Genomic DNA, 16,942 nt, shown 5'->3' on the forward strand with positions numbered 1-16,942 from the left:
TCTTGAGAGACTTAAACTATCCACATAGTATCTTTTATACCTCTCCTTAAATTCATTAACATACAAAGAACACACCTGACTGGCAACCCATTCCATACATTCACCACTCTCCATGCATAAAAATCTAGGCTTCATATCCTTACTAACCATACTCTTACTCTTAACTTCCAGGGATGACTTCTTGTTCTGTCCTTTCTAACCAAGTGCTAAAACATTTTTCCTACACCAGCCTCATCAAACCCTTCAAGTAACTTAAATGTTTCTATCATATTCTCTCTTTTTTTTGTCTGTCAGCGAACTTTTTCAACCCACAAACTCTCAATCCTCTTCATAGAGAGTTTTCTACTTCTACTTACCAACTTGGTCACTTGTCTCTGGATCCGCTCTGCTACTTCCTCATTCCTAAGAAACCCAGGTGACCAGACCTGCAAGCAGAAATATAGATGTGGCCATATCAAAGGCTTATAAAATTCCTTATCTCTGCTTTAGTGTGTTATTCAACAACCAAGTAATCCTATGAGCTAATCTGGCTACCTTAGCAATATGCATTCTGAACTCCAACTCTCTACCCCCAGAAACCCAGGTGACCAGACCTGCAAGCAGAAATATAGATATGGCCATATCAAAGGCTTATAAAATTCCTTATCTCTGCTTTAGTGTGTTATTCAATAACCAAGTAATCCTATGAGCTAATCTGGCTACCTTAGCAATATGCATTCTGAATTCCAACTCTCTACCCCCCCCCCTCCTCCCCACATCATTAGTTTCATCAGTTACTAGAGTGCAGTTCCATCAGTGAGGTACATAGCTTATATTCTGTTTGTCTCAACATTCATAACTTTACATTTATCCCTGTTAAACTGATATGCTATTTAAATCCTGCAAATTCTCCATATAGCCTTGATTAACCACGCTACCAGCCAAGACGTCTATAGACGTCAAGGTTATCATGGATGTGAAGTGCATATTAAAATTGTAATACCATTGATATTACATTGAAATATATAATGGATACGAAGCGTATGACGATGCGTATTTGATCCATAATGGCCGGTAAGGTGGTTAACTTTAGCCTGTCCAATTTTGCACTGCAAAGAACTGATTATTTCCCTTCAAACTATATCATTTATGTATATGCACAGAGCCTTGCAGCACACCACCAGTCACCTGTTTTCTCCTGGATTTTGCTCCTCCATATGCAACTTTTGATATCTATCCATGAGCCATTCTTGTTATAATCACCTGTTTCATATCTTTCCCCCATTGGTTCTGATTTACATAAGAGAATTCCATGTGGTATTCTGTCAAACACTTATAAAATGGCGACCTGGTTGGCTGAATAGTTAGCGTATCTGCTCTTCAGCCAAAAAGTTACAGGTTCGAATCCTGCTGTGGGCATGGATGTTTGTGATTGTCTGTGAAAATACTAGTGGTGGTGGTGGTGGTGGACAGCAGATTGGCATAGATGATGCAGTTGGTGATGACGGGTGGATGAGGTTGAGTGGCGGAGACGGAGAGTTGTAGAGTAGGTGCCCTCCCTTGATAAGTCTTTGGACTCCTTGGAGGTGTCAAATAATAATAATAAAATTTGGCAGTATCATTGTGTAGCCATTCCCTTTATCCAATTTAGCTGTCACTCTATTATACAAGGTTAGTAAATTACTATTAAGCATGACCAATCTTTTGCAAAGCCATGCTGCCCCTTCATAGAGTATGATATTCTTATCCACCCATTCATGAATTCCTTCTTTGATCAACTTTACCACCACTCCTGAGCTGCTGATTGGTCTGCAATTTGCTATCACAGACTTAGATCCTTCTGTATGCAGAGGAATTATTTTGTCCTCCCACTTTCTTGGGGCTTTGCTAGAGCTGAGACTTAAATTAAACAGCCTAGTCAGAGGCAAAGACTCTGACTAGGCTGTTTAATTCGCTTACAGAGTCTTGTAAAATGCAATTACATTGAGATTCCAATATCTGCAGTATTTACATTGAGATTCTTCAATATCCTAAGTATCTTCAGTTCATCAACTCCATTGGTCTCCGTCACACCTATCACAGCAATATACTCTCTCGGGTAATATATCCTTGAAAAGCAGTCACTCAGAACTGAACAATTTTCTCTACTATTGTTGCCTCACTATCATCAGCACTTATTAATGTTATCCTTCCCTAGTCATTCTTTTGGCTTGCTCAGCTAATTTCTTCTCATTATCTGATTTTGCCTTCCTCATCATACCTTTCTCCTTATATATTCTCCACATTTTCTTTGGTTGTAGCTCTTGCTTAATGATATTTATTACTCATTCATCTAATTCCTATATGATTAATTCTCCTGACCTTGAGTATACAGTCAGATATTGTTTCTTTCAGATACCCTTTGACTATCCCCCCATTTATTTTTAACATCCTTCCCTTGCAAGTTTTTATGTCATGGCACTGTTTCAGACTTCACTTTCTCCTAAGTTTGTCATAAACACATGACTTCTAATTCTGGTAGATAGGTTTATACATGAGCTACTCATATTATTTTTCAGGAAATAAGGTATACCAAAATATTGATTATAATAACTTTAATTAATACTTTCCTATATTTCAGTAATCTTACATGATCGCAAAAACAATGATATGTGCACTCAGACACTAACACTGGGCAAATAAGGCTAAAGAAAGGCAATCAAAGTCGGCCTAGAGTCCTGAATGGAACCCCCCCCAGTGGGCTCGATTAAGTGGACTTGGCATTGGGATAAAAATCTAAGGGTGAGTGCTTCCCAAATTTAGGACAGTCTCATGCCCTCAAATTTTTGTTGAGGTTTGGAAAGTTTCTCAGGACTGTGGCAGACTTGAGGAATAGCCTCTCATTTTGTATTGCAGTGTTACAGAGTAGCCTTCTTCCAGCATATCCTGTTTGGGTGTCCAAAGCATGGTCAGCTAGTTCTGAGTGTCTATAATGGTGGAAATGGATATAGTCCTTGTGTTCAAAAATTCTGGTATTGGCTCTCTTGCTTGTTTGGCCATAGTAGGACAGTTTGCAACTGCAAGGGACTGGTAGATCTAAGGAATGTGACTGGTCTTTTGTGGAGAGGATAAGGGATACCAATTTTTTATATGGTCTGTAAGTGGTTGTAAGGTTGTATTTCCTAGGATTTTTGTTAATTTTTCAGATGTGCCCTTGATATATGGAATGGTGATAGATTTTGAGTAATCTCTGCTCTGAAGGGGGAGGGGGGATTGCAGTTACAGGGTTTTAATATTTTTTTGGAGATTATAGCTGTTAGCTAAGAAAGTGTTGAGAATATGGTCAAGTTTAGTAATAAAAAAGATATTGAGAATATGGTCAAGTTCTGCTGTCAGAACCGATTAATTTTGTCATGTTATGTTATATAAGATTTTTATAATCCATATGGTTGGATGGGGTTGATGGTGGTGTGACTGCTGGTGAATATTTGTGGGTTTTCTGTATGTGGAGAATGCCAGGGATCCATCAGACTGGTGTGTAATCAATGTCTGGGAATGGGAGACTGTTGCTGTTTCCTTTTCTATGTAAAACTGGATGCTGGGGTGTTTGTTTAGATGTGTTAAGAAAATGTTGAGTATATCTATCTAGGCCATGTGGCCAAATGGAGAATACGTCATCTACATAGCATAGAAAGACAGTGGGTTTATGTGGGGAAGAGTTTAAGGCTTTTTCTTCCACAGTCTCCATGAAGAAGTTGGCAAGGGATGGAGAGGGTGGAGAACCCATGCCTGTCCCCTCTATCTATTTGTAGAATTTTCCTTAGCAAAAAAAAAATAGCCCGAGTTCGTGGTGAACTGAAACAGGGCTGAAATATGGCTTTGATGAAGTTTAAGGTGTCGTTGAGTGGGACAATAGTGAATAAAGAGAAAGACATCACAACTGACCATTATGTTTGTGTTTTGGATTGTGAGGTTTTTCTATACTGGCTTTAAAGTGGGCTGAGTTTTTTTATGTGTGAAAGTGTGCTGTCAGTATATCGTGTGAGCACTTTGGCTAAATAAATGTTTTGCTAATTTCTATATGTGGATGAATCGATGCCTTCATAATGGGACGTAATGGCACATTTTGTTTGTGATTTTTGGTAGCCAGTATATCTGGGGGGGGTGGGGTCTAGAGTTATATGGTTTTAGTATGTTTGTGACTTCCACAGGCCAAGAGAGAACCTTTTTAAAAAACCTATGGAGTGTTCTGATCTGTATATTAGTGAGATCATAGTCTATAACAGGGTTTCTCAAACTTTTCCTACGACGGAACACTTCAAAAATCCTGAAATTTTAATGGAACACCTCGGTTAGAGTCGTGTATCATCGGTCTCGTATTCACTGTAAAGCTAATCGCACACTATCGCTGCTGCAGGTTGTATTGCATTGCAAAAATGTGACAGGGCACACTACAGGCATGCTGGGCCGCATCGCATTGCATTGACCTTGCTTGTGACTGCACGTTTCCTAGAATAGATACCTCCGTTCACTCGTGCTCGGAGGTGTTGACAACCGTGGGTGGCTGTCAGTTAGCGGCTGAGTCAAGGCCAGCGCACGCTGGCCCTAATAGCACAATTCACACGCAAAGTGAGGAGCACCTGATTTTCAAATATGTTTGAACTTGTTGCAGCATTTAAAACCATTCCAGGCTCATATTAATTTTGATAATTTTTTTCATGGAACATTTATTCATGTGTGAAAGTGAGTTCCGCAGAACACTGGTGTTTCGCGTAACATAGTTTGGGAAATGCTGGTCTATAGGAAGGTAAGTAGAGCAATCTCAAAGTAAGGTTTACCTGTGTTTGCAGAAAACCCATGCATACAGGTAGATACATTCACTAGCAGTCATTCCTCCCCCCCCCCCCTACACACACCAACAGTATGGATTATAAAAATCATATATAACAGGACAAAATTAATCTGTAATTTAACCCCGTGACTGCAACTCCCCTTCCCTTCCCCATCACAGCAGAGATTACTCAAAATTTTATCACCATTCCATATATCCAAGGCACATCCAAAAAATTTGACAAAAATTGTAAGGAAATACAACCTTACTACCCCTTGCAGACCACATAAAAAAATTGGCATCCTTTATCCTCTCCACCAAAGACCAGCCACATTTCCTAGACCTACTGGGCATCTACCAGGTCCCTTGCAGTTGCAAACTGTCCTACTATGGCCAAACAAGCAAGAGAGCCAATATCAGAATTTCTAAACACAAAGGCTACATCTGGTTCCACATTACAGCCACTCAGGACTTGCTGACTATGCTTTGGACACCCAACACAGGATATGCTGGAAGAAGGCTACTCTGTAACACTGCAATACAAAATGAGAGGCTATTCCTCAAGTCTGCCACAGTCCTGAGAAACTTTCCAAACTTCAAAAAATTTGGGTGCATGAAACCTCCCCAAATTTGGGAAGCACTCATCCTCAGATCTTCAGCCCAATGGCCAAGACCACCTGGTTGAACCCATTAGGGAACACCATTTAGGACACCCGACTTGTAATTACACTTATACCTCTTCTTGACTGAAAATTCCATCTTTTGTAACCTCCCAAGTCTTGATCCCATGATTACTCTCTCCCAGTTGGAAGCTATTGGTCACCTTAGTTAAGAGTAGCTCTTCTGATTCTGTTGCCGAATGCAACATTCTTACCCCGAGTCCCCTCCATCACATGATGTTTCTTATAATTATCTCTCAGAAGGGGTATAATTCCATTTCCTTCCTTTTTGTCATGTGATCTTTCTTCCTTCTGATCTATGTCTCCGCAGTTTAAACCCCCCCCCCCTTCTCCTCCCTGGCAGCATACAACAGAACCACTTGGTGATTACTGGTGTGGCATATCACTGAGGAACTGAGTCACTACACAGCATCTAATGATGATATCTAATGAATAGATGGATGAATGGAATTAGTCTGACACCAGATTGTCTCAAAAGAACTGCCTGTCTCCTACTCTTTTGGGTTGCAATTAATCTGTTATCATCAGTAGCACTTCTTTGTCCATCCTGTTTTCTTTATTCTCCCTCAAAATACTAAATCCTTCACATTCTATCTCTGTAACTACATCATTTGCTGTTAGTCAAGTCTCACTTAAAGACCCTGTAACCTTTGGCATGGTTGCACTAACCAATGCTGAAAACTCTTGAAATACCTCATCTTCCTGATATGGCTGGCATTAGTATATAGAAAGTGTTGCATCCCCCCTTAGACCCTGCCCATCTTTGCATCCTCAATTGGCTACTACTTCATTCAATATTGTTTTTTGAGAAACTAGATTCTGCATATTTTGGTCATTCTTGCACTCACTTGCTTCAAGGGTGCCTACATCCACCCTGATTTCTTTAGTTTTCCTGACTTTGTGCTTTTAAACTCTCAGTGAACTAAGATATCTCTAGACACCTAACTCTGAATTCATTTAAATGCAGTCCATCAGCATTATTTAAATCTTTCTCTTCATCAAATTCAGACCATTTGTCCACAAACTCTACATTTCTTTTGTACAACCTGTGTATTGATTGATTCAGTTGCTATCAGTGCTCTTCTCTATTGCAGGAGGAGACTTACAATCTTTGCATTCTCACTGTTCTTTTTTACTTCTTCGATTAATTCCTTCACACCCTTTCTCATATGATACTTATTACCTCTCAGGTCATTAGTGCCAGTATCACTAATGTTATTAATTTTTACACTAGGGAAAAGGTTTGATCATGCTTTCATAGGACCTCTGTACAAAATTTTCTCCTTATTGTTTCTCTTATTTATTCATAAGAACTTGCTTCTTTCCTCAGACCTCTTGCTTTGTTCTCTTTTCAGCTGTGCTAATCTCTTGACAGCTCTGTAATCTTTCAATTTCATACGTTGTACTCTGAAGGAATACACATGAGCTTGCTATTTCCTTTTTGAGATTCTCTTTATTCTCCTGACCTTCCATCACTGCACATTCAACATCAATACTGATATTAACATTTTCCAGTCCACTGTCTGTTCTACTATCATGTACTTCATTCTCTTCCCCCAACTGGAGCCCACTTTCAAAACTCTTGCTACACAATTGGTCATCAGTTTTGCTATCCTTTTACAAATTCTTCAGCTTTTACAATGAATATCACACACACACACACACACTGCACTGAACAAAATCGCACATATTCAGTTCACATAACAAGGATGTCTTTACTATCCCACCCCTGTCACCAAGGGAAGGAAAGGACAAGTCTGACAGACTATCCTACTTAGAAGATTCTTTGGGGAATGTATATGGAAGGAAAAGGAATTATCAGGGAATGACATCACAGAAGAAGTACCATTAGAATAAAAAACCCAGTCATAAGACAATCAAGACATAATGCTAGAGACAGAAATGAGGGACTCTGCTCTGATGAGACACCCCAATACTACAAAAATAAGAGACAAACTACTCCCAGTAATGAAAGCAGAATAAATCTAAGTGAAAATGTAGAGAGATACAAAAATACTGACTGTAGTAATAAATTAGATTTTATTCAAACTAGATATTATTTAAGATCTTGAAAAGGAGATAAGAAGTCTATTTTCTCCGCTCATGAGTCTAGTGTGAAAAATTTTTCTTTAAAGAAAAATTTTTTTCTTTTTTTTCCTTTTCCTCTGAAAAATTTTTCTTTAAAGAAAAATTTTTCACAGGAAAAATAAGCCTTTGTTAAATTGTGAATGAAGAATTTCATGATTTATTAATACTTCATTCATGATTTAACATATATTGTATTTCCTGAGCTAAGTTTGCTCCTATGTAAATTGTAAATTAAACACTTACTGTTAATTTTTATTGAAATAATAATTATAATTTTTTTTAGTTATTTATTCTGTATAAATTCCATATATAACTTGTAAATATATCCTAAATGAATCGTGATATATGTTTTTTATTATTGTAAATGAAAGTGAAAGTAAATTTAAGCAATTCTGCTAATGAGATTTGATTGGTCACTGTCAAGGAAACGGAGTTATTTTTAGGTAGCGCGTGATTAAAGCATGAGTACTGTATACAAAGGGAGAAGCGAGTTGTTATGAGCTGAACTGATCAGAGCCAGATTTTGGTTGGAAAGAGTAGAACAGAGTTAATTCGAAAACGAAAGTATGATATAGAGAGAAGCCATAGAGAGAGCATAGAGTGCGGTAATGAGTGGCAGAGGGGGAATTTATATATGCCGTAAATCGACTAGGAAGGATCAGGAATTAATAGGCATTTTGATTTATTTCTATGGGAGTTCTGATACTACGATAAATTCCAAATGATTAGTGGAAGAATAGTGCAGAACTGAAGAATACATAGAAGAAAATAAGGAATTAGTAGATAACTTAAATCAAGTGTATCAAGATGTGCATTTCTGTGTCTATAATTCGGTTATTATAGTGGAAGATTTCTTTTGAATTGTGCTGCAATAAAGTCAACAAGAATTTCAAATGTGCTTATGCGAATTTGGATATATTTTGACCTTGACTATGGTGTTATGTCAATTAATGGTCAGATGTTAGATGCGCTGAAGTACTTTCCCCTTGAAATAATAAGTGTTATGTTGTTCTATTAAGTGTTAGCTGACTGAGAAAGAATATAGTGTTGCCTGTCATAGGATTAGTTATTGTGACATTAAGAAAGTTAGACTTTTAAGAAGTATTCTCAACTTGATTGGCTGAGCATAAAGAACTGAAAAGTGAATGTTCAATAGTTAATGGATTGTAATTATTCTGAATACTTTAAACTGAACTAATACATTTATGATTTAATTCATCTAATTGGGTAGAGAGAACTATGTGAAAGAAATACTAATGCTTTAAGAATTAAGAAATGTCAACATTAATCATAATTCTCGCATCTAATTAAGAAGTTATTAATATCTGAATATGAATTTTTGTAATTGTTTAATTTGATAACCATTTGCAGATAGTTATACTTGAATGTATATGTTGTACTATGCCACATTAAATGCTTTCTTTTGTTGAGTTAAAATTGGTGTTTGCCTGATTTTCTTTCATTGCACCGCTCATAAAATTAATCAGACCTATGCGGAAGCCTTAAAAGCTATTAATAACCTCGGCCTGAAGATAAAGTGATAATATAAGTATAGTTGATGATTGATTCCTCTATATTATTTAGACTAATCTGAATATAATATAAATTTCTTTATATTCAGATGAGCATCAATTAACAACTAATGAATAAAAACAGAATTTAAAGAGGTAAAGATAAGTTTAACAAACCAACATAATTGGAACAGTCAACTAGATAGGACGTTCCAACAATTGTTTTTTACTACTTATTGGTACCATACCAACAATATGCACTTAAAACAAAGAAGCTTTATGTAAAAACTTCTTAAAAGCTTTACTTAAAAACCTATAAATTACTTATTTAATGCTATTAATTAGATTTAAAAAAAAAAAGACATCTTTCAGCAGCAGAATAAATTTTATAAATCTGCTGTGCAAAAATTTCTCTTGAAAAAAACTGCTGTATACTGAGAAAATTTCCAAAAAATCATTTGTTATATAAATTTTAAAATGTTATTATTATTAAGAGTCTCTAAGGAGTCAGGGACTCATCGAGGGAGGCCACATACTACACACCAGCTATCATATTTATTCTTGAATTCATTCACACTGCTTGCACTCACAACATCCATTGGCAATCCATTCCAATCACGCACCACCCTCTGAGAGAAAAATCTAGCCCTCACCCCCTTCTGAGCAGCCTTCATTTTCAGCTTCCAAGGATGCTCTCCTGTCCTTTCTCTGCTCTCCATCAATTGAAATCCCATATGACCCTTTTAGAAGTTTGTAAGTCTCAATCATATCACCCCCTCTTTCTCTTGTTTGCTAGTGTCTGCAGTTTACAAATTCTCAATCTGTCTTCATAATCTGTATTACAATCCTGATATCATTTTTAGAACTCTCCTTTGTGATCTTTCCAATATATCAGAATCAACGGAAACCAGGAGACCAGACCTGTGCACAATAGTCCAAGTGAGGTCTTATCAAGGCCTTGTAAAGAGGCAAAATGACATCCTTATCTTTACAGGTAAATGTTTTTCAGCATTGCAATTATCTTTTGAGTTGTATTTGCAATCTTTGCTACATGCCCCTGAACTTCAACTTCCTATCTACTAACACTCCAAGATTCCTAGCCTCATCAGTTTCTTCTAGCATAATCGCACCAATAAAGTATGACATTGGATATCTAATCATGCCTAAGTGAAAGAATTTACATTTACTGACATTGAACTGACATCCATTTTCCCATGCTCACAATTCTAGCCTATTCAAATCATTCTGCAAGTACTGCATATCAGTACTTTTCGTTACCCTACCTATCTTTGCATCATCAGCAGATAGCTGAATGTCGCTTGGCAAATCCTTCCCAATATCATTAACGTGCAGATTGAATAACAATGGACCAAGCACTGATCCTTGTGGCACACTGCTTGTTACCTTAAATCATGCAGACTCACATCCCCTGTAGAACACTTTTTTGATATCTGTCAGTCAGCCATCCTCTTATCCATGCTAATATTCTATAACCCAAACCCATTTTCTCAAATTTATTTAAGTGTCTATCATGCTGTATTCTGTCAAAAGCCTTAACAAAATCCAAAATTATCATGATGTATCCATTCCCCTTGTCTAGTTGAATGGTGACATTGTTATAGAATGTGAGCAAGTTGCTAGAACATGACGTTCCCTTAATAAACCCATGTTGTTCATTGTAAAGTAGAGATTCACTGTCAACCCATTTTGGAATGCGAGCCCTAACCAATTTTTCCAAAATCTCCACCACTACTTCTGAGATACCAATTGGTCGATAGTACATCGGTCTTTGTACCACCCTTGTACAGAGGAATTACCATGCACATTCTTTTCATTCCTGCAAAATCTTCCCTGTTCTGAGACTCATACTAAACATCATGGTCAAAGGAATGACCAATTCAGCTGAACACCTGTTTAGCACATGTGCTGATATTCCATCAGTCCCTATTGCTGAATTCTTATTCAATTTGTGCAACAGCTCTAATACCTCCTCCTCATACACCTGCATTTCTTCATCTAGTGAAGTGGTAACAGTCAGCCCAATGTTGCATACTCCAAGTTGATAGCTTTTAACAAAATGGGCACTCATTAATTGAACAACCACTTCTGCATCTGTAATCCTCACTCTATCTGGATAAGTCCAGAGTTATTCTTTCATATTCATTCTTTCTTTTACTTGCAGCATATCAATAGAATTCTTGTGGGTTGTCTTTAGCATGCAGAGCCAGTTTCTTTTCATACTCAGACTTTGCTTTCTGTACATCATTTGTAACTATTCTAGCCTGCTATGCACACAGTATTCCTTCCACATCATCCTTTTCTTACAAATCTCTTGCTTAATAAGATTACATATACATTTTACTCCTACCTTATTTATTCTTCGAATTCTCAGGACACATTCTGATATCGCATCATTTAAGTATTGTTTAAATGTTTCCCATGCACTGTTGATATTCTTTCCATCCAGCAACCGATCCCATTTCACTGAACTCGGTGTACCCCTCAGTTGGTCATAATTTCCTGCTTTGTAGTTAAGCATGTAACCTTTTCTGAATGGAACTTTCATAAACTTAGTCACTTCCCAAGTGAGTGCCGCATGATCACTGTCACCAACTGGAGGCAGAATAGTTACATCTTTAACTGAAATGCCCTCTCACACTATAATCAAATCTAACACTCTTTGCCCTCAAGTTCCTTCTCTCACATGCTGCTTGAGGAAGTTGTCCCACATCAGCTCAATAAATGTATTTTCATTCTTCTCATGAGATTCTACTGCTACCCAATCAATATTTGGATAATTAAAGTCTCCCATTATGATTACTCTTTTCGTGCTCATCTTTTCTATTTGGTGATGCATTTTTTCATCCCTAGCAACTGATCCACTAGGTGTGTAACAACATCCCCCTATGTAATTGATCTTGTTAGATCCATCTCACACCAGATGGCTTTAAACTCACTGCCACATGAAATATTGTTAGTAGTAGTACTACAATCATAGGTCTGAGCTCTAACTGGATTTAAGTCATGAGATATCATTAGACACCAATTGACGTCTTGGCTCTCAAGGAAACCCATATGCCTGATACAGCTCTCAATAGACTAAAGATCCCAGACCTAATTCTTTTATCCTATAACTGCCATCCTAAGCATGGCCTGGCAACCTACATCCGGCCTGGCCTCAAGGAATAACCTAATGTGTACCTGATACAGAATACTCCATAGATATTAAAGTTAAAAATACCACCAACTACAATGTCTACAAACCACTATCGCAATCCTGGCCTGATCAGATGGACTGGCCACCACCTCATCCTGCTATCTATGTTGGTGACTTCAACTCTCATCACACCATGTGGGGCTATTCCTCTAACAACTGGGACAGTAATAATCTAGTTAACTGGATAGATACATATAACTTGTATTTGATTTATGATGCCAAGCAGGAGGGCACTCTCCTCTCAGCCAGATGGAACAGAACCTGCACCCCAGATCTATGCATAGTCACTAAAGACTCTGAAGACCACCCTCTGCTAACAACCAGAACCATTCTTAACAGATTCCCTAATAGTCAGCATTGTCCTACATTAATAGAGATAGGCACATCAATCCCAGTCATCAGTGGAACACCAATTGTTAGATGGAACCTTCACAGGTCCAACTGGAATGCATTTCAGAAACAAATCGAGCAAACCATTAGAGCATTTCCACCCACTCCTAATTGCTATCCTAGATTTGTTAAACTAATCAAAACTGCAGCCAAAGCCTCTATTCCTAGAGGCTACAGAAAACAATATATTCCATGCTGGAGTAGAGAAACTGAAGAACTTTTAGTCAAATACGAGGAAACAGAAGACCTAACTGTTGCTAAGGAGCTCATAGCAACCCTGGATAAAAACAGAATGGAAAGATGGATCTCAACTATCCATGAACTCGATTTCACCACATCTAGCCGGAAAAGCCGGTCACTTCGGTTCCTTGAGAAAATTAGGTGGAGCAGAACCAACATTACAGAAAACAACAGAGATAACTTCTGATCAAATGGCTAATCATTTATTGAAAACCTCCATGATCCATCCCAGCTCTATCAGGAAAATTGCTGTACAATCTTCCATCAGACAAATTTTGAAGACGGGACCCGAGCTTCCTGAACTTGTACACCCAGTATCTTGGGAAGAGGTATAGGTAGCCTTAAAACTCGCCAAGAATGGCAAGGCAGGAGTGGTGGTATCCTCCCTGAGTTTTTAAAACATCTTGGTCAACAAGGCCAAACATGGCTGGCCGCCCTTTTCTCAGAAATTATAATGACTGGTAAACTACTAAATCTGTGGCGGGAAGCCAAAATAATTGCCGTACCCAAACCAGGGGAAAGATCCAAATGATGTGAAAAATCTACGACCTATCTCCTTGCTTTGCTCCACCTTTAAGTTCTTTGAAAGAATTCTCCTTAAAAGAATTTCACCACTCATCGAAAGATCACTCCCGATTGAACAAGCTGGCTTCAGGCCAGGAAGAAGCTGCTGTGACCAGGTTCTGGCCCTGACAACACAGATTGAAGCAGGCTTCCAGAAGAAACTTAAATCTGGAGCCACTTTCAGTGACCTAACATCAGCTTATGACACAGTCTGGATCAGGGGCCTCCTCTTAAAGCTAGGAAATATTATAAGGTGCAAAAAAACTTTCCAGCTTTTTGAATCCATTCTCTCCAACAGAAAGATCTGGGTCCATATTGGTGAGAAAAGAGCAGGCCCAGATGCCTTCACAACGGTCTCCCTCAGGGCTCTGTGTTATCCCCCTTTACTTTTTAACATTACATGTACGACTTACCACACACCAGCTCAAGCAAGTATATGTATGCTGATGACCTAGCGATCCTACATCAATCTACCTCCTTTGCCATCCTGGAAGAGTACTTCAAGCAGTGGTACTTGAAGCCAAATCCAACAAAAACTGTGTCCACAGTATTTCACCTGAACGATGCAGAGGTGAATCGACACCTCAACCTTTCTTTCTGCGGAAAAATGGTGAAACACAAGCCCCACCTGAAATATCTTGGAGTGAGCCTGGGGCACATCACCAACCTGTCCAACAAAATTAAAACAAGAAACAATATCATTTCAAGGCTTGCTGGAACAACCTGGGGTTGTGGTGCAGAAGTCCTAAGGTCGTCTACACTAGCCCTTGCATTCTCTGAAGCAGAATATTGTGCTCCTGTCTGGGAAAGAAGTGCTCACATTAACATTATAGACACTCAGCTAAACTCTACCATGCACACAATTAGTGGGACAGTGAGAAGCACTCCCGTCTCTCCTGGCTGCCTGTCCTATCTAACATTGCTCCACCAAACATACGGAGAAGACAAGCCTCATTTAAAGAATTTAATAAAGCAATGAGCAACCCACTCCTGTCCCTGCACCAGACTCTTATAAATCCACCTAGTCTTCGCCTAAAATCTAGAAAGCCTCTCTGGGCCATGGATGAACTAATTGATGTGGAAAATGTTGTTGGAAGATATTTGAACAATCTCCCAACAAACGGCTTCCTGGTAGAAGAACCCTGTGCTCTGCAGCCTGGTTTTGCTCTTCCTAGGAAGATTTGGTCATCAGTTAACAGGATCAGAACTAACCAGGGCAGATGTGGCTACCTACTACATAAATTGGGGCTGTCGGACCACCCTTATTGTGATTGTTCTCCCGTGGCTCTGACGATTACTCATATTGTGAACGACTGCCCAAGGCGCCAATTTCACGGTGGTGGTGGCCTACAGGCCATCCACAAGGTAACGGATGAGGCCTTGGATTGGCTTTCCAGTCTGGTCATTGATCTGTAATTGGTATGGTGGTGACGGTGGTTATGGAGGAAATAGAAGATTCAAGGTCCCGTTCACCACGAAGATGTTATTCTTGTAGCCACTCTCATAGTCCTCGTCAAAGTATCAGCAGAACTCCTCCTCCTCATGCTAGAAGATGATGATGCAAAGTGAAATGGGTTTTCTCTAATGGATCAAGATTTTCTCACGTAACAACTGCTCTCTAATAAAACCTTGGATACATTTACATTTTCTTTGCGATGTGTTGAGAGAAAATGCAGTCTTATCATATTTGGTGCAGTAGGATGATAATTTTCCCTGTCTCGATTATAACAAATTACTTTTGCTTTTTTTAAAAAAAGGAAGACTTGGAATGCAGTTCATGCCTTTTATGTAATGAACTTTTACATGTTAAGATTTTCATCATTTGTTTCTGGAGATTGTGATTGTACATTTCACTTGCCAGTTTCACAAAGCCATATGCGTAAATAAATAAATTAGCAGCATGTCCCCTCCTCTCCTATCCTCTCTATCTTTCCAAAAAATACTCTATCCTTTACACTCAATATCAGTTAGTAGTTAGTATATATGATTCTGATATCCAGGTCCCACTAATGCCTACAATCTGAGGTTGCAATGTTGCATCATAATATTGACTAAGGCAACAAGCTCTACCCCTTTGTTTCTGATACTCCTAGCATTTTTGTACAGACATAATAATATGCCTGTTTGTTCTTTTGTATACTCTTGTCTGCAGTCTGTCTGACAAGTGAACAGCTTGAGATCTCTATTCTTTACTAATGCCTTACACATGTAGACATCTTTGCACTCGTTTGATGGGTCCGAACTGGACAAACACAAAGCCGAAATCGTTCTCTCCTCGCCAATATTTCCATGACACAGCCCATTCCCATCATTAACACATTCGCTTTTACGCTCATCATGTTCACACCATTCCTCTCTTTATAGTTTAGTTTCCCTGACTCTCTGTGTTAGGTCTCATACCAGTTATTAGTTTTTCTAGACTCCTGATACCTTAAGCATTCAGGTTCTTCAAACTTAGAAGAAAGACTAACCTTCTTGTTCTTGCCTGCGGTGCTTTTTTTAGCATTACATTTCTTGCCCTTTTTTTGGCACTATTAAACGTATATAATATCTTAATAAAAATATGTGATAAAATACTAAAAACACTAAAATCTACACTAGTATACTACAAAACACTAATTTCCTAAGGGAAACAATAAAAACCGAGAAAAATCACCAATTTTACAGTAGCACTAAATTCGCCGACCAACCACAATGTATGCTTTTTTTTAGCATTACATTTCTTGCCCTTTTTTTTTTTTGACACTATCAAACGTATATAATATCTTAATAAAAATATGTGATAAAATACTAAAAACACTAAAATCTACACTAGTATACTACAAAACACTAATTTCCTAAGGGAAACAATAAAAACCAAGAAAAATCGCCAATTTTACAGTAGCACTAAATTTGCCGACCAACCACAATGTATCCTTGAACCAAAATCCAAAATATCTACTGTGAGTTTACAGATGATAGGAAATTCATAGCAGATATCTTAAGTATTTTGGATGTATACATTTTACCTGCATAAATACAAGTGAAATTTCCTATTTTATTCTGTTTTCATATTTCCAATGTTCAACTGCGATCCGGAAGTCCACAGTAGATATTTAAAAATATATATGTTACAGCTTTTTCAAGAATAATGCAATAGTATCAAAAGATTGTGCTGTCTTGTGCTGACAGTGGCTGTCATAGATCATAAGTAAAAGATGGTAAGTTTAACTTCTAGAAAAGAGAAAAGAACTTAATGTTATACTGTGTTGTAAGAAAATGATGTCTGTCTCTTCAAGAAATTTCACGTTAGATGGGCACCTTCAGGTATCTCTTTTATATTTTTTATGATTAGATTTTGTATTCTACTATTAACAGTGATTAAATAATTTTAATAAAATGCTGTGTTTTACAAACAAAAACATTCATTATGTTATAATGAATGTTTTATTATGTTATAAATAAGTATTTATTAACATAAAAT

At 37.9% G+C, this 16,942-nt stretch overlaps 1 protein-coding gene across 2 annotated transcripts in view; it reads left to right on the forward strand.

Annotated features, from left to right (window-relative positions):
- The window catches only part of LOC150097440 (metal cation symporter ZIP14-like), a 219,265-nt gene that overhangs the window by 85,194 nt on the left and 117,129 nt on the right, over positions 1-16,942 (forward strand). The window lies entirely within an intron of this gene.

The sequence above is a fragment of the Typopeltis vanoorti genome, chromosome 17, assembly GCF_054136105.1.
Source record: "Typopeltis vanoorti isolate ZY-2024b chromosome 17, IOZ_Tvanoo_1.0, whole genome shotgun sequence".
Classification (NCBI taxonomy): Eukaryota; Metazoa; Arthropoda; class Arachnida; order Uropygi; family Thelyphonidae; genus Typopeltis; species Typopeltis vanoorti.